The sequence below is a fragment of the Hordeum vulgare genome, chromosome 6H (genome assembly GCF_904849725.1).
Source record: "Hordeum vulgare subsp. vulgare chromosome 6H, MorexV3_pseudomolecules_assembly, whole genome shotgun sequence".
Classification (NCBI taxonomy): domain Eukaryota; kingdom Viridiplantae; phylum Streptophyta; class Magnoliopsida; order Poales; family Poaceae; genus Hordeum; species Hordeum vulgare.
This window is the reverse complement of record NC_058523.1, coordinates 428,126,944-428,133,793: the sequence shown is the minus strand read 5'-3', so window position 1 is coordinate 428,133,793 and position 6,850 is coordinate 428,126,944. Positions and strand designations below refer to the sequence as shown.

Here is a 6,850-nt window from a genome sequence, read left to right as displayed (position 1 = left end):
GAAATCCCCCTGAATCGACCCCGCCGGTAGCGTTCGCTGCCGCCGCTGAGCAGGAGCCGCCGCCTTCCCCTTCTTCTTCTTCGCCTCTAACTTGTTAGTCTGCCCCTTTGTCATGGCGGAGGCTGCGGATCCGCGAGGGAGAAGAAGAAGGAAGGATCTTGGCATGCGCAGGAGATGGCGAGAGAAGCGGGGCAAGGGCAAGACATCCGGCGAGTGTAACAAAAAAAACCCTCACCGCTGAGGTTTAAATAAGGTTCCGACTGGGTCACTAGCAAGTGGCCCCTAAATCTTATCCCCCGACCGGTCGTGGCGATATCAGTGGAGAAGATGAAGGCACGGGAACCGAGGCGTCTGGTACTACTGGAGCGCGATGTCGTCATCCCCGCTGAGCGCGCGGCAACCGAAATTTGAGGATCCCGGAAAATCAGCCGCTGTCAGTTGACTGGTCACGTCACAAGGTACCACGGAAGCACTCGGTTCCCGACAGCTCGTTTCACAAGTACTTCCACTCGAATCGTTGGTCAAAGAAGATAAAATGGATCGAGGCAAGCAACGCCATAGTCGCATCCGTACCAGTCGAATCCATTCTTCAAGCATCGCTTCGTCGTTTCAACCCCAATCCATTCGGGGACTAATGATGGGGTTATAGTCCTAGGGTAGGGTCATAGGCCTGCCCTATAAGTCCTACCCAGGGACTACCCTTCATAAGGGATAAGACCCTTAGTCAGTTCCGACTGAATTAAGGACTTCCCATCATCCAGTCAGTAACGAATCCTCCACCATCCAGTCGGAGATGAGCATTCGGAGTATATCAAACTAACCGACTGGACTCCACTCTGTGCATCGTAACCCCCCTGGAGGGAAACGGTCGTACGTTTCCGTGTGCCTTTATTAGCATTTAAGACATACGTTACCTGTAACATAGGCATTTATTCGCCACTACTCCACCCCTGTGCACCGAACCGTTGTGGAGGGCAGCGCACTCTATATAAGCCGCCCTTTTTCCACTGGTGCAAGGGTTAGCAATTCATTGTAATCCATATTCCACTCGACAACAAGCTCCCAGAGCACTGAGACGTAGGGCTATTACCTCCACCGTAGAGGGGCCTGAACTCATACAACCTCGTTGTAGCTAAGGCTCTGCCCATCCTTTCGTACCCTACACATCTACTGTCAGACTTATACCCACGACACAAATTGGGTAAGTACTTTAGAGAAATACGACACAATTTGGAGTGTCATGTCTTCCAATGTTAAAATAAGCACCACCATTTAGAAAATAAGCATGCACTCGTCGTATTACAACAACCAGTTTAACCATCCAATCTAGCATACACACGAACTTCTTATGGAGACCTGCTTGACTTTTGGGTTCTTCTCCTTCTACTCCTTCCTGAAGGTGTGTCCCTGCGAATATGAAACACACACCAACTCCTCGGTCAGGATGCGACGCCACAACAAAACACACGAAAACGACATGAATCGAACCACATCAAGTAATAGAATAGGGGGACTCACATGAAGACGAAGAAGCTTTCGAGGGTCGCTTGGGCTTGTTGGGGTCCTTCTCTGCCTTTCTTTTCTTCACTGCGAGCCTGCAACACCACCGCAAAAACAACAATAGCAGACAAAATTAGAACCTGACGCGAAATAGCAGCAGTAGGAAAACCCAAGCAAAACCACAATCATTAAACTAAGTTCACAAACATTCAACTGATTTTAGAGCAATTTACATATGTCCACATGGGTTGGACAACATACACTTCTATACATATCTCTCGAATACAATGTGCACAAAATGATAATCCACTCTATACCTATATACCTATATATTATAGCTACTAAGCTAGCCCGCCTGTGGTGAGTTCTCAATGCTAAGTTCCCCGATTGACACGTGGGTTGGGTTTTCTTTCCGGTTCACCTCCGGTCTTTTAGCTTGGGTGGACTGGTTCACCGTGTATGCTAGAGAAAAATCTAGAGAAGCCCCGATCCCTTGCTTCTTCCTTATCCTCCTTGCGGGGGGAGAGAGAGAGACGCGGAGACAAAGGGGAGACCGGTGAAGCACATGGATCTTCCAAAGCTGGCATACGAGGCAGGACAGATACGAGGGCGTCGCGGTGGCGGCCGTCTTGCCGCTCAGGAGCTCGGAATCCCATCTCTCACTCGCGGCGTCTCCCAAATCCTTGTCCTTCTTTTAACTTTTTAAGCCTAGGCATGGCGGCACCGGCGGCAGCGGCAGCGGGGCAGCGCAGTTGCAGGTCGTCATATCCTGCTCCTTTCAGAAACACCTCGCCTTCTCTTTTGTCGACCATGGTGTCAACGACCTATCGGTCCGGATTGGGGGTCGCTCGCTCTGATCCTCCACCATCACGCCCCCATGGAGCACCGATGGGAGGCCGCCGCCTTCAGCCCTTCAACTTGCATCCGCCCTGCTGCACGTTCGTTGTGGCCGACTCGACCCGCACAGAGGAGACACGGCCACGGGGGCATAGCAACACCTGTGGGTGCGGGGATAAGGCGATGCGGACGAGAAGATGTGGCGGATCCCCGGTATGTTGGCTTCGTATTTGTCGACATTATTGTACCTGGGATGCCTTTGACCCTTCCTGTTGCTATGCACGGGTTCTTCCAGCAGCTGGTTGCTACGCTCACGGTGGCAGCCTTCCTGGCGCTGCACTTGCTACGGCCAAGATACACTTTGTACTTAACAAATTCTCTTCTCCTGTGAAGTGGTCCTGCTGGTTAGGATGAGCACCATATTGTACGGTCACGTATGTCAGGCATTGTTTTCAAGTGTGCATACTACTATTTGTTTTCAAGTGTTTTCAATTTTGGTGAAAAAAATGAATTCCGGCAGAACTTCGGCCATCTCGGCCTGGGGCGAGAAATATCTATCGGCCAAAAAGAATGATTTTGGTCAAATTTCAGCCGAAATTTTTGAAAATGACCGAAATTCGGCCATCTCAGCCTGGGGCAAGAAAAAATACAAACCGAAAATTAAAACACGTTTGAGCTAGGTATATCAATCCTGAAAGTGAACATTCAGAATGCTGGATTTTTTTGAACTGAGAGTGCTGGAATTTTTGACTCAATAACAGATGTTTGCTTAGCTATTTACACCGTGGAATATACTTTAGACCTATTTTAACTGCTTAAGTTTTAGCATGTATCTCATTCTTCTTATAGTGCACCTGTACTATTAGTGATTAATAATTTAAGTTTGTTTACTCCATCATCAGATACCAATGCCCAGATTATGAGAACGCTGCTGAGTTTTTGGCTGATCTCATTTCCATTGATTATAGATCATCAGAAAGTTGATAACCTAATTGATGAATTCACGAATAAGGTTCTGATTACTGAAGTTAACAGTTGAAGGGGCTCTGAATGCTTAGAAGTCTACTAGAAAACGAAGATGTGGTTGGTTGAGACAATTTCGTTTCTTGTTCAAGAGAGCATGGATGCAGGGTTTTTAACTAAACCTTATTTGATAAAGTCTTCCAGCTTTTGACCCCTTTAATATGCTTTTCCTCCTTCTGCTTTTAAACAAGTCAATGGGTTATTTTGGCATCTGTTTTTAATGTAAATGAGTTGAATCTGTTATACTGTACCAAACTAGGGAGATCTATCTTTTCAATATTTGCTATAAGTTTATGCTGATGGCATAATTGTGTCGATACAAGAACTAGCTTCTAAATTATTTTCTACACAACAACATTACTCCTTTAAACTGGAGGAGGCAGCCAATTAGGAGGCATGAACTCTGAAAGTTTGAAGATTTAACACATCTGGTCGCAGGGCGACAGGGAAAGAGGGTAGATGCTGGCAAGTGGTGTTCGCAGATTGGACAGCAATCAAGCGGCGGTGAAGAATCGAGCTATTATTACCATGTGAACTAGGTATGCAAAGTTATTTCTCTGATTAGATTATTACTACATTTCATTCCTTCAAACAGCCAACGAACGCCTATTTTCCAAATGATATTTAGGTAAGTCGATTTATTCTACTTATAGTTCACTACAACAACTACTCAATTACTGAATGTCCATTTTAATAGGGACTTATTTATTTCACAAGAAAAGAAATACATGAGGAATATATCCAAGGATCTCTTTTTTCTTACCAATTTTGTGGCCTTCAACTTATGATCTCTAACCAGTTACTTGCAAATTGTTAAGAAATCTCATGTAAATGTGCATTTTGGCCAAAGAACCAATGAGGTGTTTCCAGAATAAATAATCTTCCGTATTTCTGTTTGTGTCATGCATTTGCCATCGTACTAGCTTAACCTCTCTTTATGTTGTATGTCTTTCTTCTGAATTTTGTAAGATAATGATCTAAAAATTCAGTGAACTCCGCTATACTCTTGGTCCTACCTTCTGGCTAACAGAAAATCTTTCCTAGCTGAAGTCACCATTGAACATTATGGCAACCTGCACATTGTGTCGTCTGAATTTGTATTGAAGGAGAAAACAACAAGGCATGAAGGCCAAAATCAAGTCCATCTAAGACGTGCACAAACTTTTTTTTTTTGCACTCGTTGCCGTCTTTGGAGTAGAGCAAGAGACGGCAAAGATTTATTTTTTTCACTCGTTGCCGTCAGCTGGCCCAAATAAAAGACAGCAAATCAAGTGTCCGTTTAGGCCCGTTAAACGCAGACGTGCACAAACTTTTGCCGCCAGCCCGCGCGTAAGAAGATGGGCAAAAATGCTACCTTTGCCGTCATCTGGCCAAATAATTGACGGCAAAACTTTATTTTGCCGTGTGTATTTTTTTGCCGTCTACTTTTATTTATTTTTGACGATAGTATTTTTTTGCCGTCTGCCCATGACGGCAAAGTAACCGTTTGTCGTCAACCCCGAGGATTTGCTGACGGCAAAGATTATACCTATAGGCAAAATAGCTGATTCCTGTAGTGTTGGTAGGCATGGGAGTCTTGACGCCTTTGCATTCATGCATGTCGAATTTCCTCAGAACATCCTTGAGGTATTTCTCCTGTGATATGAAGATCCCATTGCGTTGTTGACGAATTTGAAGACATAAGAAGAATTTCAGCTCCCCCATCATAGACATATGATATTCTTCACTCATCATGTAAGCAAATTCATCACTGTAACGTCTCTCAGTACAATCAAATATGATGTCATCGACATATATCTGGCAAAAAATAGTTCATTATCATAGGATTTTGTGAAAAGAGTTGGATCGAGTGAACCAGGTTTGAAGCCTTTCTTCATGAGGAATTCCTTCAATATATTGTACCACGCCCGAGGGGCTTGTTTGAGACCATAGAGCGCCTTTTTGAGTCTGAAGACTTTGACTGGATTCTTTGTGTGACGCCTCGGTAGTTAAGCTATAGTAACCACACATTAAATGTGCCACGTAATCAAGTTTAACTAAACTAAATTTCTACTTGATAAAAATCAAAGCCAATATTTCAAATCTAAATTAAAGTGAAATTATTATTTCTTCAAACATGAAAACAAAAGTGTTCCAGCTGTTGCAAATAATCCATAACTAATTATGGTGGTGAACCAAATTTTTTATAAAGTGTTTTAATGCCGTAATATAATTAAAACCGAGGCCAAACACTGATTTAAGAGCCCTTTTAAATTATGGAAAATGCACACTTATTCAAACTCCTCCCAAACTTTTTGTGGCAATGCCAAATATTGCAAAGTAATTAAGTGGCTAAGTTCTATATTTTACTAAACTCATTTGCTCCTGAAAATAATTGCAAAACAATAGCTATTTGAATTAAGGAAAAGATTAAAGAGAAATGCAGACACTATGCACCTAAAGCCTAGTGCTACAGTGAGAAGACTAGCCCATCTAAGGCCTTCTTGTACATCTGTATAAGGGAGGAGCCAGGGTTATGGCGTGCCAGCCATCCATGGCCTCCATGGATCGATGGTCGACGTCTGCCGTTACAGGGCGCATCTGAGAGGATAAGGTCGACGCCCTGGACCCCGAGGACAAACCCTAGCCCCAACTCCCCCTCTCTCTAGCTCGTGTTCGTCGTTCCGGACGAAGCCGAGCTCATGGTCGCCTTGGCCTCGTCGATACTGCGGCCATCATGCTCCTCGGTGCCCGTGAATACGTTCAGGAGGTCCGCCGTGGCCGGATCCGTCCGTTCCGGGGACCAGCTCAATCCGGGACGGTCCGTATGCTCGCCATCGCCGCCATCTTCGCCCATGGCCACCACATCTTGCCGTCGAGCCCGTCGCATTTCGGCCACCCCGGGTTCCCTAACCACGTCAACGAGCATCTTGGTGAGCTCCTCGCCCGATTCCCCTCGTTCTTGTCGTCGATCCATTGCCGTAGCTGCCGTCCCCGAGCTCATGCGAATGTACGCGTACGTGCTGTTGTTCTACGCTTTCCGCATTTGCCGCCCGCGACTTCCGCGTCCCGCGCGCCCGCGTAGTGATGCTGCTATGTGAAACCTTGAGCTGACGATGTTGCTCTGCTACTCATGCCGATGCCTGTTTATTGATGTTGCTTACTGCTCAATCACTAGCTGCTGTTGATGGTTGCCATGGCCATGGTTGCTATGCGCCCGTGCGTGTTGTGCTGGCCATGGCAAGCACGCTAGTGGCCGGCCTAATTGGTAGGCCTAATTAGTGTAGGTTAATTTAGGGGTTAATTAGTGTTAGGTTAGCTAGTAGTCTATGGCATATGAGACCCCCTTGCTTGATTTAATTAGTTAGGTCTTTTATTAACACATGTCACATGACATGTGGGCCACACAGCGTGTTGACTAGTCAAACTAATAGGGTCAACCCAACCCCTTGACCCCACTTGTAATACACTCTCGCTAGAGTGGCGATAGGTGAAGAAAATATTCACTGTT

The 6,850-nt window shown here is 45.5% G+C and overlaps 1 long non-coding RNA gene across 1 annotated transcript; it reads left to right on the top strand.

Annotated features, from left to right (window-relative positions):
• Positions 1-1,708: 1,708 nt before the first annotated feature.
• On the top strand, positions 1,709-4,495 carry LOC123405332. The gene is made up of 2 exons (XR_006611960.1): positions 1,709-3,899; positions 4,405-4,495. It is a non-coding gene; the product is annotated as an uncharacterized LOC123405332 (long non-coding RNA).
• The last annotated feature ends 2,355 nt before the right edge of the window (positions 4,496-6,850 follow it).